Raw genomic sequence first — 16,915 nt, 5'->3', positions numbered from 1 at the left:
TATCACACCAAATGTTTATCATTTTATACAAATATGTTCATCTTTATAATAACATCGGTGAAAAAAAAACCTAATTTTGTCATGCAAAAATATAGATAAAAATTGACAAAATTGCCGACCACAAAAATATGTCGTCGATTCTCATGCATTTTTTATGCATAGCAAAAGAAGACAGGATCAAGCAACGTAATATTTTGTCTCACATAAAAGTTCAACTTTCTTGTAAGACAAATATTACGTTGCTTGTTCCTGTCTTCTTTTGCTATGCATAAAAAATGCATATAAATCGACAACATATTTTTGAGGTTGATAAATTTGTCAATTTTACTTTTGTTTTCGATATCTCAAAATTGTTTCTTCCCCCGAAGTAATCTATGAATCGTTTGTATTCAATTCTGTTTGCATTCAATGCAACTTTTTGTGTTAATTTTTAATGAAATTTTTTTCGATTGTTTTTCGTCTTGTCTTATGGCATTTGCAGCACACACACACACACAATTATTATCAAACCAGAAATGAAACCAGAAATGAAACCAGAAAATTTCTTTTAATCTTTAATGTTCAAAGATTCACAGAATAAAAATACGATATTGATCCCATAAAGGACCACAAGATTGATAAGGTAAGAAATTTTACTTTGAGTTAGACTGTAAGTGAAGGATTTGTGAACAACAAACCAAACCCACAAGATTTCCACAAGCTTTAACAGTGAGTATTGCTAAAAAAAGGCAGAATTTTGAATTTTATGCACAAATGCCCGTCGGAAACGCTTTCAAGAAAAATTATTCGATACTGGTTTTAACTAACATGATGAAGAGGAGTGTAGTTTCCTTTGTAAAACGAAACTAAGAAATTTCTAGCAGAAATATCTTAAGAATTCTTTTTGCGGTGAATTTCAAAGTTGACGATTCATTTTAGATAAGGCGAAGAGTTCCGGTAGAGTCAGTTCTTTGGCCACGTAATTTGCCGATTCTTTTAAAATTTATTTACAATTAACGACCGGAGTTTATTTTATTTTGCCATCGACGTCTGTGAAAGAAAGAAATCACGAAGGCATGCATTGTCAAGGTTCGTTTGTTTCTGACGAGAAACTTTTTTCCAACGATGCTGCACAATTTGAATTTGTTGCAGTTTTCATGAAGTTATGAAACAAAAGCAAATTTGGTTGTGTACTTTGATGACTCATTATTCTTCTATGTTCTAGGAAAGACTACAATTGCAACAAATTAACCAGCGGATTGCAACAACTTCCGCCTCAAAAGAATTTAGTGTTAGACAAAACTCAACTTCGGACTGGCAAAGGCAAAGCTATATCGTTCATAGCGTATATTCCCAATAATCAGAAGGAAAAGGATTTTGTCAACATGCGACGAGTTCACGGTACTACGTCAGACTATCTACATGCACTGATTGTTTTATCTAGGGTGATTTAGCCCGTGATACTGGTAATATGTGAAAACATGATAAATCGTTAGAGGCCCAACGTAAGAGAAGGATTGCGCCTGGTCGATTGTAATGTTCGCATTTTTTGCTGCAATGTGATGGAAGCTATCCAATAAAGTATTTGGAAAAAAAAATGCTCTGTTGTTGCTTATTTTTACTCCTAATAAGTGGAAAGATTATGACATCTGTAGTTCGTAGTGGGCGAAGCTAGGGCGGAGCGCCCGATGACGATTCGGTTATGGGCAACGAAGACGGTTAACCGGATGATAAGTCTACAATGGATATCTTTTTGCTCTTCGCAAGGGTCAATTCTCTCATCAGCCTTAGTGAATGTACTTCATCACTTGATCAAATTTTGATCAGCGAATGTGCATTGGTGGTAGATATAGATGCCAACAGCGTGTCTGGATGGCAAAGATTATACGGAGAATATTCAAAGAAGGTAAACAGTGAATGAATCCAGTTTTTGTAACAAACTGAGCCGGTTCAAACACAAGATTCAATTCAATTTGGTTTACATCAAAGGGTCGGGTCCGTTCTGCAGCCAAAATAGAATGCAATATTGTTAATCGTCGGGATATAATTCCCATGACACTAAGCAATAGATGTTAGACTATTGCCTTAAATTGACCTTAAATATTAAGAATTGTTTTGTGCAAGTGACTCGGGATTAAATACTCGAGCTTTTCAAAAGAAAGAGTAAACACAGAAGAAAGGCAACTCTTACGGTTCTCGGATATGATGTGTTTTACCGGAAAGCTTACAATACATAAAAACTCTGCCCACACTCATTAGAGGTGTGACGGCTAAAGTTTTTTTTTGAAAAATTTCAGGTCGGTTTTAAATTTGGTCATCGAGCCTTGCCCAATCTCGTCCAAACCGAATGTTTAATGAAACCCGAACCGAAGAAAGCCTAAGAATATTAAAACCTGAAACCAAATTCACAAAAACCGTTGCTTTCGATTTTTTAGCAGGCGAAGCTTTTCACGTCATGTTTCTGTCAGACATTGATATCGAAAAATTTAGTGAAGAGATTTTGAAGCTCCAAATTCTTAATAAATTAAATCGTTTTTTTTTCAAAACGCAAACAAATTAAATCGTTTTTTTTTTAACGCGAGTGTTTACAAGGCTCAACTAAAACGATGGAATACCAAAGTTTGGTTGAGTTTGATGTGGAGGACTTAATTGTTTATGATCCATATCCTATGGAAAGCTCACAAGAGGACTCAATAATTTATGACGAGTTCGATGCAGAGAGCTTAATTCTTTTTGATCCAGAACCAATGGAGTCGCAGGAAGGCTTAGTAATTTATGATCCGGTATCATCTGAAGACGAATCGAGTTCAAGCAATTTTCAAGGTAAGTTTAGTGCTGCTTTATGTTACGTTATAATTACTGTTGAGTATCTTATGGGAATTGAGGCTATCGGTTCAGACATCGGTTAAGTGTCATCTCAAGGATCTTTTTTTTAATATTAGCGATCATTACTACACTACTTAGAAGATTGGCCGTTCTCTGTAGAGACTCTATGACCACAGCAGCTTGTAAACCACGACTGTAAAACCAGTTTTAGTATTTGATATACTCACGTTTGTGACTAAAAGCCTTTGCTATAGAATTGAGAATGGCGTCTACAAAATTCAAGCAGATTTTCCAAAACGGCATGAGCTTTCCCATAATTGCTGTTCGAGTTCAATAACACGTAATATCTTGATCAAAACCGACGTTTCAAGTTCACCTACATCCAATTGTTTGATGGGTAGCGGCTTCTTCATACTTCGGATTTCGGAAAAAGGCAGTTATGGCAGTGGAAACTGCAGTATTATTAACTGCCTTTTTATTTATTTTAACTGCATTTTTGTGAAAGTCCTATCTGCCCTTTTCAATTTATTGTCTGTCATTTTATATATATTAACTCAACCACCTATTCTGCCTTTTTATTTATTTTTAACTGCCTTATTGAAAAAGTGTTATCTCCTTTTTTGAATTTTTTTAACTCAACCACATATTCTCTCTTTTTATTTATTTTTAACTGCCTTTTTGAAAAAGTCCTATCTGCCATTTTCAATTTATTGTCTATCATTTTATAAATCTTAACTCAACTACCTCTTCTGCTTTTTTATTTATTTTTAACTGAGTTTTTAAATTTATTATCTGCCATTTTGAATTTTTATTTCAACCAGTCAACCAGTCAGGTGATTATGGCCCGAAATTGCGAAAAACGTTGTATCTACCACGGTGGGTATGCCGATATTTTTTCGCACACGACGTCTTGTCGTCCTCGGTCGACAATCGACATCTAGTGCGAAAAAATACCTTCATACCTACCTTGGTAATAGTATTTTGCATAACAAGGGGCGAAAGTAAAAAAATTCAAACGTGTGAAGTTTGCAGCCCGCGCCGCAGGCAAGGCCGGCAATCACACGATTTGAATTTTTTTACTTTTGCCCCGAGTGATGCATACTATTTTTTATGCCAAATACTGCGGAAGATTTGTATTTTCGGTCCGAAACAAAACATAATTTTAATTAAACTGCCGAAAAGCGCGGGGGTCCAGGGGGCGGCAGCCTCCTGGTATAAAAATAAAAACAATTTAACAAATGAAATTACTGTAAACATACATTCACTTGCTCACAAAACATTTGGCTATCGTCAACACAACACTACACTCAATGCATACTTTCAATCAAGTGAACATGTGTTTTCGAGACATATGAGGACCGAAAGTAAAATGATGACAGTGACATTTACTTTCGGCCCGCAAATACGCAAGCCCACGGGGCGAAAGTAAAATGATGACAGTGACATTTACTTTCGGCCCAAGGCCTGAATTTTTTTTACTTTCGGTCACCATTTGAGGACCGAAAATACAAACTTTCGCAGTATTTGGCATAAAAATAACTAATTGCATAAAATCGTAAGGGGAGTTTTGATTTTAATTCAGATCATTTAAACGGTTGAAACGAAAAATTTGATTAATTTATTTGCCGAGTGATTATATTTTGTTGTTCATTAAATTCTCAGTAATTTTAACAACAACAAAAATTGAAGACAAACGAAAAATATGTTGCCAATATTCTGCTTGTCCCATATATTATTAAATAATTTAACTAAAAACTGGAAATTTCATTTTGGCCACCAAAAAGACCAAAAAGATCGACATATTTTGAAAGTCAGCACAAAAGACGAAAGCATTCCACACTCGCGATTCGCATGAGAAAAGATAATCAAAGCGTTGACTGTCGAAATTTTAAATTAAACGACAGTGCAACGTTTGAATTTCATTTTTTTGCTTACTTTTTCTTAGTGAAACTATTTGAAATCAAAATTAATTCACAGATTAAACCACACAAGAAAAACAGAATTTGTTGACACCTGCACAACAATGATAATAAATAAAAGAAATGTCATGCACCAAGTGTGTGTTCATCGAAAGGCGACTATCGCAATTCTTTTCAGATGTCTGTTTTAACTCAACTTTTGATAATAGCTTCGGTATTTTGCCCACATTCGTTACATTTTCATAATGTAGGACGTAGACTATTTACAACCCTAAATATGTTTTATTCTTCGGTACAGTGAACGACATCTCAAATGTCTCACTGTCAAATTTTTCTGAGAATTTTATTGTGTCATTGCAAATTCACAATGACATTCTCTGAAAAAAATGACAGTGAGACATTTGAGATGTCGTTCACTGTAAATTCTTAGGCATTTTGTATTTGTTCCACATTAGGCATATGAGAACATAAAACACCACAAATGGACTCGACTTGTGGAATAAATTTCGCACACTGTATATGAACTAAGAAAGAAGAATTCGATTTGTGCAAAGTAGAGTCGAACTCTATAATCACGTAACGCGAGCAAAATTTATAAAAGAAGCAACAAAACTAATTGATTAATTAAAAACAGAACCTGACTTGTATCACTTTGCATTTTAATCGTTCGGTATTTCATATAAAAAATTCCACTAGAAAATGCGTTCGATTTCGGTAGGCTGTTTTTCAAAAGAATCCTCGAAAGAATCGCTCTATATTCATGGTTTCCATGATATAGATTATATACCTTAGGGTGTGGTTATTTAAAATCTTTCTTGAATTGAAATATCGAACCTAGCCTATCTGTTTTTTAAGAACCATGATATAACCTAGCTTCGCTGGTTATTACTCTTTGACATTACTTTGACTGAGCTTTTGGTATGACAGAGAACTCAAAGTATTATGCAAAAACTAAAACATTTTCTGAGAATCGAAATCAGTTTTTTTCTATCTTCCGAAGTGTTCTACCAAAAAATAACAGTATGCATTTGCAAATTCCTTATGTAGGACTTATACATGATAAAAAAATGACGTATGACTTTGCTGAAAAGCTGCTTCGCTCCAAGATTGATAAATGTAACGAAGATATGATGAACCAGAAATCATCCAAAATAAAAAGTGTTCTCCCAAAAGTTTACTGTTCTACTGGCATTGCTAGGATGCTATGTAAGATTTCTGACCCATGTCCAAGAGAAAAGTTCCTGAAGCATGAAGAATACAAGTTGCTATATTGAAAAGTCTAATGACCTCAAGTAGTTAATCTTAGAAAAGAAAAATATTGCGAGCGAAGTGAGCGAATTTTTTTTAGAACGTAAACGAAGCTATAGTTGATAAGACTAGTCAATAATTATTTAAACTTATTTGGTTCTACACAATTCACGGGGCAATTAGACATGAGCATTTCCACCTTTCTGACGCAGATCGACATTCTCAGTAAAAAATTTGTTCTATGGCATGCCTCAAAAATGTGTAGGTTTTTTTTATAAAATTCATTTTGTCATAACACCCTTTTTTGTCATCCGCTCAAAAGTTGATTGAAGCCGTTTGTAGTCGCGATGAAAAAAATTCTTAGGAGCGAGAAGCTAAAATCAAAAGCGTAAAACCAAGAGTATGGTTCCGCTATTTCGTAATTTCTAATGAGCGGCTGTCCGTTTCGATGTTTAAGCGAACTTGTAAAAAAATCGGTGCATTTTATGGGCATACCGTAGAACAATTCTTTTTCCATCATTCAAAAATAGCTTGTCTTGATGCCCTAACACAATTTAACTTATGCTTACATAAGGTAACATTCAAAACAATTCTAAATGTTCGATATATATTCTATGATAGAATTATGAGCGCCGCAGGCAGTTTTTTTCAAATATAAAACTTCAAAAATATTGAATATTTCAACTACTCTTGAATGGATTTATGAACTAAATTCAGTGAGGGCACAGAAAATCCCAGGGTGGGCATTGAAGATTCCAGGGTGGGCAATGCCCACCTTTGCCCGTTAGTAGCTACGGGCCTGGGTATTTGGTACAGTAACTATTCAACCGAAAAATGTATTGTCTCGAATGAAATTGATAGCTTCGACTAAATTGAAAGAGAGGGCAGCAGGACATGGTTATTAAAATACCGTTGAAAGCGCTGTGGGTCATGTGGAACAAGAAACTCTTGAACCACACAGAATATAAAATGTTATTTTGAGCCGAGTTTATCTGTTACTTCTTTGAAGGCAATGCACGTAGTGTGTCATTGTACATTGAGGTACAATTGGTAAAAGTTTTCTATATGCAGAATGAGCACCAGCTGAATATCACCAGCTGGTGTACAAACAAAAACACTTTGTATTGTAAACAATTCAAAGACAACCTACACACAGTGCATTTCTACGTTAAGGCCAGGTTATGGTTCGATATATCGCACATATGTCAGGACGCATAACCTGGCCTTAAAAAAGGACAGGTTATGGTCCGATATATCGCACATATGTCAGGACGCATAACCTGGCCTTAAAAAAGGACAGGTTATGGTCCGATATATCGCACATATGTCAGGACGCATAACCTGGCCTTAACGTCATCTATGCTCGCACATAACACGTATGAATGAAGTAAACACATTGTTAAAAATGTGTTATGATTGTTTATCATAAAATAAGTGTGTGTTAGTAGATCCAGCTGGTGATATTCAGCTGGTGCTCATTCTGCATATAGAAAACGTTTACCAATTGTATCAACCTAACTTCCATCTAAACTCAATTCGTCATTGTAGCATATGTGCATATACACACATCGAAGATTTCATGGGTGCACCTGGGAGAGTACAATTAATTAAAATGACTGCCTTTATAAAAACTTCTATCTGCTTTTTTAAATTTTTTATCTGCTATTTACTTTTTTTTAAGTCAACCACCTATGCTGCCTTTTTATTGATTTTTAATTGCCTTTTTGAAAAAGTGTTATCTCCTTTTTTTTTAAGTTAAAATTTTTTATTTTTTTATTTGAATTCCATTTACAACATTAATCTGAAATATTTTTTAAAATATAAAATATTTCATCCAGCCCTTTATGATCTTCACCAAAAGTGCCCATAACTCTGGCAGCGTTCGTGCGTTGTATTGCCATACCTATTCGCTGTTTCAGGTACATTTTTGATCTGTTTTCACTAGTTCGTTCCAGGATCAAATTTCCTAATGTATCTCCTTTTTTGAATTTTTTATCTGTCATTTTGTATTTTCTAACGCAACTGCCTATCTGCCTTTTTATTTATTTTCAACTGCCTTTTTGAAAACTTGCTATTTGCCTTTTTGAATTTTTTGTCGAAAGTAACTCTTAAGTAAGTATGAATAACACCGTGTATCACATGGAATCCATTACACTGTAATAGAATTACAGTAGAAGGTGTGTTGCTACAAGAATGTTTTGTGTGGATGCGTGTATGCACTCTAATCTCTCGTCATTATTGTAGTATTTGAATCATGCGCTCCTGTTCAAAATGTTACTATATTTTCTTGTTAAATCTTAACATCCTATGTATCAGCTTAGTATTGCATTGCCTAATATATGCGCTCCCCGAGTGTGAGCTCCTTAAAGGCACGAAAAGTTTAAACGAAAGACATGATTTGAATTGAAGCTTTGTTTCACATTGTCATTTATCTTTTATTTCAACTTCAATGCACTTAGATTTTATTGTTGGACTGTTCTCTTTAAAAAATTTAATTTTGTATATGATAACATAAGGATTTTTTTGCCTATCCTCCCCGGAAAGTGAGCATAACACGTATGTTTACCCCCTCCGGAAAGCATGTATATCAGGTAGGGATATTTTGCAGGGCCTATTATTTGGGAATCGATTTTGGGAATATTTGTGAATTTTGGGAATATTTGGGAATATTTGGGAATATTTGGGAATATTTGGAAATTTTGGGAATATTTGTGAATTTTTGTGAATATTTGGGGATTAATTTCCAAATAATTACTCCTTTTGAATATATTATCCCAAAATGTTTGGTTTCTATTTTGTATTGTTATCAATAAAGCTTTATAAATCGTGTTTAAATACCATTGACATTTAATCTCATCCATCAGAAGTTTATTTTCGATGTTCACAAATGACTTAGAAATAAACCAGTGGCATTACAGCAGGTATTTTCTATCGTTAAAACTTTTAGACCTCGTCTACTTCCCAAATATTCCCAAAATTCACAAATATTCCCAAATATTCCCAAAATTCACCAATATTCACAAATATCCCCAAGTATTCACAAATATTAACAATATTGATTCCCAAACGATGAGGCTGATGAAATCACAGTTGGCACTGCGTTTCTGTTATACAGATAGATGACTTGTTTTTGTTGTATGAGTTAAAACATAATCCTAAGCGGTAGCTCGTATCACTAAAGCCTCCAAATTTGACACTTGTCAATTCAGTGTTCATGCTAGTAGCAGGGCTGTGCCGTAACACATACATTTTTTGGGGTACCTCCAACGCCGCTGGCTTAAAACACTTTATTATGTATCACAAATTTTATAAGCATGCTATCCACTGAATCGTTCAAATTTTATTTAAGTCTACGTCTACCTGGTCTTAAATTTTTGTGAATATTTGTGAATATTTGGGAATATTTAGGAATTTTGGGAATTAATTCCCAAATAATAGGCCCTGATATTTTGAGTGTTTGTGTCCGTTCGGGAAAGTTCATTTCTAACCTAGGGAGGGAAAGTTCATTCCCTCCCTAGTGATGGAATGAATACCTGCTAACACAAATATTGTTCATAAAATCACGATGAAATAATTTGTGTTATGGTTTTTGTTGTTTTAATGTTTTTCACTACAAATTTTGCAATTATTATTCATCTAATTGAACGTTATAGTGACAAAAGCAAAAACAAAATCAAAATAAAACTGAAGATGGTAACTTGTCATTTATTTCATCACTTTATTTTCCAATACCATTCACCACTCTTGCTATTACACTAAACACTGCAAAATTTGTACTAAGTATCACTAAAACAACAAAACTATTCCACCGTTTCCACATTTTTTGCAAATTTTCCGAAACAATTAAACCGAATGTCAAACAGAACAGTTGTCATCAGCGTGATCACGGTGATAGCCTGATAATGTGACATTATGGGATCAAAATTGAAGCAGAAGTGTGAGTCGACTTTATCATTAAACGTTTCAAAACTGCGGTTAACAATCAAATATGCAAATTGTATATTTAAAATTAAAGTGCAAGTAATTAAATGAATCTGTAATTGTGTCCTAAGGGGGTAAACATACTTGTTATACTCACTTTCCGGGGGGATAGGCAAAAAAATAACTTTCATTGTGTGCAGCGAAAAGTATGCATATCCCTCATAATATGCATACTTTTCGCCGCACATAATGAAATATACTATATTCTGCTATTGTGGAAAATCAAACTCTATATTTTGAAGAGGTAAGCACCAAAACACTAATGCAAAGCTTTAACACACTTAAAATATACAATGACAATAGCAATGAAGATCTAAGCTTTAAATAAGCTTTTTACGGCCACATATTAATTCAACGAATTTTTCCACCGTTTTCTGAGTTTTCATCCAAGTAGTTTCTAAAATGAATACACCGATGCCAAGGAACCATCCATAGACGATAATAATGGGAAATTCAACGCGTTTAAGTGAATTTTCTTCATAATCCTGTAAGCGTGCCACATTTTTTTTCAAAATTCTTTTTTCTCTTTTAGCAGAGTCTCTCAGCACCCAGAGATCATAAAGTCCTGAACTTTTTAACCGATGAACGATGTCGTTTAATCGGTCGAAAAATAGAAATCTGTCGTGAATCAAATGAGAGAGAAAGTGTGTTTTAACCTGAATGTCAGCCTGATGATATCCCTTGATGTTCAAACGTTTTTGAGTTCTTTTCAGCAAATTTGCAACATCTAATGCTACCAAAGCTGAAATCTCTCGATCATAAACTTCCAAGTGATCTCGAACACCGTAGTCGGTAATAACGATTCGTTTATCCCAATCGGTGTAGTTTCTTTGATTTGAAAGCACTTCAACGAGCTCTTTTTTCCAAGGTTCACTCTGCGTGTCAATCGGAAATGAGGCGCGGTAAATATCTTCAACCGTATTGATTTGAGGCTGCGATACTGGGCTCGCAAGATGACTCTGTAAACTTGATATTATGCCATTAACAGCAATAAATCCAGCAAATGTTAAAGGCAGAATGAGAATAGCTTCGGCACGGACTAGTTTCTGGTATTTTATGTATCCGTTGTCGTTCATCAGAAGATTTGACACATCAGCCACACTTTGCAAAACGAACATTTTCTTCTGGTTGATGTACCGAAGGAATATTAGCAGTAGAATTGATGCGACTGTTGATACAAAAGAGTAAATAAGCAAATCCCCGGAAATCACGTTTTCTACATAAGCTGAAAAATCAGAATATGACAATGCCTCTGGTACTAGAATTACATATTCTTTAATTTTTAAAGGATAAATATTTAGAGGTATATGTCGTCAGCGCCCCCACCTTTTCGGGCGGGGGTTTTCGTTGCTGATTATTATGAGCTAGGTTTTGTGCTTTCGAATGATGCTACCCAAAAGTTTTGTGCTGCTCAGGCACCCGACCACAAAACTACTTTCTATTCAAAACATGTCACTTTGTATGGTAGACCCCTAATATATCAACTGCACCCAAAATACAATTCTAGGACTAAAATGTACACATTATGTGCTGACAATATCACCCCACCAATAGTTTAGTGCTGCCACCTGTGTCCAGCACAAAACTACTTTCTGCTCAAAACATGTCACTTTGTATGGGAGACCTCTAATATATCAACTTTATTCAAAATACAATTGCAGGACTGAAATCTATACATTATGTGCTGACGATATCACCCCACCAATGGTTTAGTGCTGCCACCTGTCCCCAGCACAAAACTACTTTCTGCTCAAAACATGTCACTTTGTATGGGAGACCCCTAATATATCAACTTTATTCAAAATACAATTACAGAACTGAAATCTATACATTATGTGCTGACGATATCACTCCACCAATAGTTTAGTGCTGCCACCTGTGCCCAGCACAAAACTACTTTCTGGTCAAAACATGTCACTTTGCATGCATGGTAAATAGTTTATAGCAAATATGTTAGTTTGATTGTAGGTCAAGGTCACAGATATTTAATAATAAGTTTTTATTTACGGTCATTCAAAGGTTTGTGATTCTGCATTGTTCAGAGTTCATCAGTTCATTATGCATACAACAGAATGCATAAACAATGACTAATGTGAAATCCTCTTGTTACATGCACAATGGACTCAGGCTATTGTGCAAGCATTCTGTTGCATGCACAATGAACTTTGACTATTGTGCAAGCCTACTGTTGCATGCACAATGAGCTCTGACTATTGTGCAAGCATTTTGTCACATGCACAATGGATTCTGACTATTGTGCAAGCATCGAGATGCATGCATAATGAACTCTGACTATTGTGCAAGCATTCTGTGGGATACACAATGAAGTTTGACTATTGTGCAAGCCTATTTTTGCATGCACAATGAACTCTGACTATTGTGCAAGCATTCTGTTGGATACACAATGAACTATGACTATTGTGCAAGCATCGAGATGCATGCACGATGAACTCTGACTATTGTGCAAGCATCGAGATGCATGCACGATGAACTCTGACTATTGTGCAAGCATTCTGTTGGATACACAATGAACTCTGACTATTGTGCAAGCATTTTGTCACATGCACAATGAACTCTGACTATTGTGCAAGCATTCTGTTGGATACACAATGAACTCTGACTATTGTGCAAGCATTTTGTCACATGCACAATGGATTCTGACTATTGTACAAGCATCAAGATGCATGCGCAATGAGCTCTGACTATTGTGCAAGCATTTTGTCACATGCACAATGGATTCTGACTATTGTGCAAGCATCGAGATGCATGCACAATGAACTCTGACTATTGTGCAAGCATTCTGTTGGATACACAATGAACTATGACTATTGTAAAAGCATCGAGATGCATGCACAATGAACTCTGACTATTGTGCAAGCATTCTGTTGGATACACAATGAACTCTGACTATTGTGCAAGCATCGAGATGCATGCACAATGAACTGTGACTATTGTGCAAGCATCGAGATGCATGCACGATGAACTCTGACTATTGTGCAAGCATTTTGTCACATGCACAATGAACTGTGACTATTGTACAAGCATTTTGTCACATGCACAATGAATTCTGACTATTGTGCAAGCATCAAGATGCATGCACAATGAACTCCGACTATTGTGCTAGCATTCTGTTGGATACACAATGAACTCTGACTATTGTGCAAGCATCGAGATGCATGAACATTGAACTCTGACTATTGTGCAAGCATTTTGTCACATGCACAATGAACTGTGAATATTGTACAAGCATTTTGCCACATGCACAATGGATTCTGACTATTGTGCAAGCATCAAGATGCATGCACAATGAACTCTGACTATTGTGCAAGCATTTTGTCACATGCACAATGGATTCTGACTATTGTGCAAGCATCAAGATGCATGCACAATGAACTCTGACTATTGTGCAAGCATCGTGATGCATGCACAATGAACTGTGACTATTGTGCAAGCCTCTTGGTACATGCACAATGGACTCAGGCTATTGTGCAAGCATCAAGATGCATGCACAATGAACTCTGACTATTGTGCAAGCATCGTGATGCATGCACAATGAACTGTGACTATTGTGCAAGCCTCTTGGTACATGCACAATGGACTCAGGCTATTGTGCAAGAATTCTGTTGCATGCAAGACAAACTCTGAGAATTGTGAGGGGTCTACCATGCATGCAAAGTGACATGTTTTGACCAGAAAGTAGTTTTGTGCTGGGCACAGGTGGCAGCACTAAACTATTGGTGGGGTGATATCGTCAGCACATAATGTATAGATTTCAGTCCTGCAATTGTATTTTGAATAAAATTGATATATTAGGGGTCTCCCATACAAAGTGACATGTTTTGAGCAGAAAGTAGTTTTGTGCTGGGCACAGGTGGCAGCACTAAACTATTGGTGGGGTGATATCGTCAGCACATAATATATAGATTTCAGTCCTGCAATTGTATTTTGAATAAAGTTGATATATTAGAGGTCTCCCATACAAAGTGACATGTTTTGAGCAGAAAGTAGTTTTGTGCTGGACACAGGTGGCAGCACTAAACTATTGGTGGGGTGATATTGTCAGCACACAATGTGTTCATTTTAGTCCTAGAATTGTATTTTGGGTGTAGTTGATATATTAGGGGTCTACCATACAAAGTGACATGTTTTGAATAGAAAGTAATTTTGTGCTCGGGTGCCTGAGCAGCACAAAACTTTTAGGTAGCATCATTCGAAAGCACAAAACCTAGCTCATAATAATCAGCAACGAAAACCCCAGCCCAAAAAGGTGGGGGCGCTGACGACATATACCTAATATTTGGATCTGGTAGCTCTTCTTGAACGAACAATACCTCGAACAGGTCTACTCTATCCTTCAATGCCATTAGTGTAGTTCCATTAATGTTGTTGATTTCTACGAAAGTAGCGTTCATGAGACGAAAGACAGTTCTCCAGAAGTGTCCGTCAGTGTCATTCCTAACTAAGCCTCCAAGTCGAAGACTGTGCTGATGGAAATTAGAGTTTATGCTTTGAAAATATGCATCGAATGTCTCGCTGCTTGTCACATTCATAACAACAGCTTCCCCAAAAGAATTGAAAGTAAAAGTGTTTAGAGTACTTTTACTGGACCAACGCTGTACAGCATGGGAGGTGCGATAGATCGCAGCGAAAGTATTTGTAATTTTATTATCCATACAAAATTGAAACAACTTTTTCAAATCTGTAACGGAAGAATGCTGCGGAAAGAATATTCCAATTTTCATTCGTTTCTTGTTAAGGTATTGAATTGTTCTGATTGCATCCAGTAATTTGGTGGTATGTTCGAATTCAGATGTTTGAGAAGCAACAATCATAAAGCCATTTTTGCACTCCATTTCGCCTAAATCCTTAATCACAATAGCATCTTCAGCTCTCTTACGAACAAATACCGTTTGAGGTGTGCGTCCGTTTGCATTTAAAAAACGATTGGCATCAACAGTCGGGTCCAGCAAAAAGAAATGATGGTCAAAATTGAAATAATCCGTCAGTTGCTCGATCAGCTCCATTTCTTGATGTTCACCAAAAATTACGGGCAGCAAGCTTAAGATCAGTGTAGTGATTTCCATAGTTCTGTGTGAACGTTAGCGTTGTTCTGGTGAAAACGTTCAGAGTTGACTAAGTGATCCTTCTGTTTGTTTTGTGATTTTAGTTTTTTAATATGAACAATTTGAAAATTGTCATACCCATTATGTATCACGCAACTGCTTCAACAAACTAACTTCAACCTAATTAATTTTTTGAAATTATTCAATTATATGTTGCAGCGAGCGCTATATTTGATAATAAAATAATGAAAGAGTGTTCATATTTTTATTGCATTGCGGTGTATATATCGACATTAAACACTGTTTTTCGGAGAATTATTAGTACATTTTCTACCTTGGTGTATATTTCGAGAATAACTTCGTATGTACAATTGTATATAACGAGCGCCAGCGAGTGTATATACAATTGTACATACGAAGTGATTCGAGAAATATACACCTAGGTAGAACAATGTTTTATCTCCTGCAAGCTGATATTTCATACATTAGCGAAATAACCACAAAAATTTGGATTTAAAATTAATTAATTAAGCATGTTGTTTTAAAACGCATTCACAACAAAAAAAAACATCATACAGAGAATCCTTTATTTACTTACTCACACACATATACTATCCACCTCAACATTTCGTTCAAATCACATCATTCCGACTACTCTGATTATTTGATCGATGTAGAAGTGACTAACGAACCACTACCGACATCAATTGCATCTCGTTATGTGATTTGTTGGCGTAGTGGTCAGCATGTTTGGTTGATATGCTGCTGGTCCCGTGTTCGCTTCCGCTGTTCGGCGTTTTTTTTTTCAAATCTGTATGTAGATGGAAAGTAAATTTACCCTAGGCGGGTTATGTGTGAATTAGCCAATCGTATAGGCTGTGGTTATGTATGTGTTTGTGTTTATATGCAGAAACGCGTAATGTATGAAATATCAGCTTGCAGGAGATAAACGGAACATTATTTCTCTCAATTATTCCATTGATATGACCATTATTAACCATTATTAATTACCTAGAATTCATAAGCCTACATTAATATGTCGATAAGGTGGTCGTTTCAGCAATACAATAGTTATTTATGTAACAAGAATCGTATGAAGGTACCAGAATACGATTCGTGTTGCATACAACGTTTTATGCAATGAAGAAAACGAATAAATATCGAAGATATTGGTAGTGTGATGTCAGCAACACGTGGCGTTTATCGCACTAGTGCGATAAAGTCCCTTGCAAATCCTGCACTCATTGCACTCGTATTTTGTGTAATATACACGAGTGTATAACGCTGAAAATATTCTCTGGTATCATAATCTACTATAATAATTGGGTACGTGGATAATTATTTTTCTGTATACGTGAGAGTGTATTGGTGAGCTATGATATGAATCGGTCGGTAGGGAAAGTAAACGGTCGAGAAGGAAAGTAACGGTTGGGAAGGAAAGCACCAACACACTCTCACTATTACAGAAAAATATCTTTCAAAATACCCCAATACACACTCGATGTGTGTTTTCGCTTGGGCTTCGCCCGCGCGTGCACACACATCTTGTGTGTATTGGGGTATGTTGAAATATACTATTAATGCATGTCCCCTCCGGAAAATTAACATTACATGTATGTATGCCCACCTCGGAAATCGTTTATTTTATATGGACATATTTTGTGTCCGATCGGGAAAGTTTATTACCTCACTAGAGAGGTAAAAGTTCATTACATACATCTATACAAGACCGTCATCATTGCAATTCTCAAACACTGAAATAAAAGCGGTTGTTGTTGCTATCGTGTTGATGCTAATAAATTTTGCAGCAATTGTGGCTTTAATGCACTTTAAGCAAGCATTTTATTATTTTGAAGAAAAAAAAATCAATTTTTAGAAACGCAGAATTGAATATGTCGG

This window comes from Bradysia coprophila, unplaced genomic scaffold (genome assembly GCF_014529535.1).
Source record: "Bradysia coprophila strain Holo2 unplaced genomic scaffold, BU_Bcop_v1 contig_94, whole genome shotgun sequence".
Taxonomy (NCBI): Eukaryota; Metazoa; Arthropoda; class Insecta; order Diptera; family Sciaridae; genus Bradysia; species Bradysia coprophila.
The sequence above is the reverse complement of the archived record's forward strand: the minus strand, read 5'-3'. Positions refer to the sequence as shown.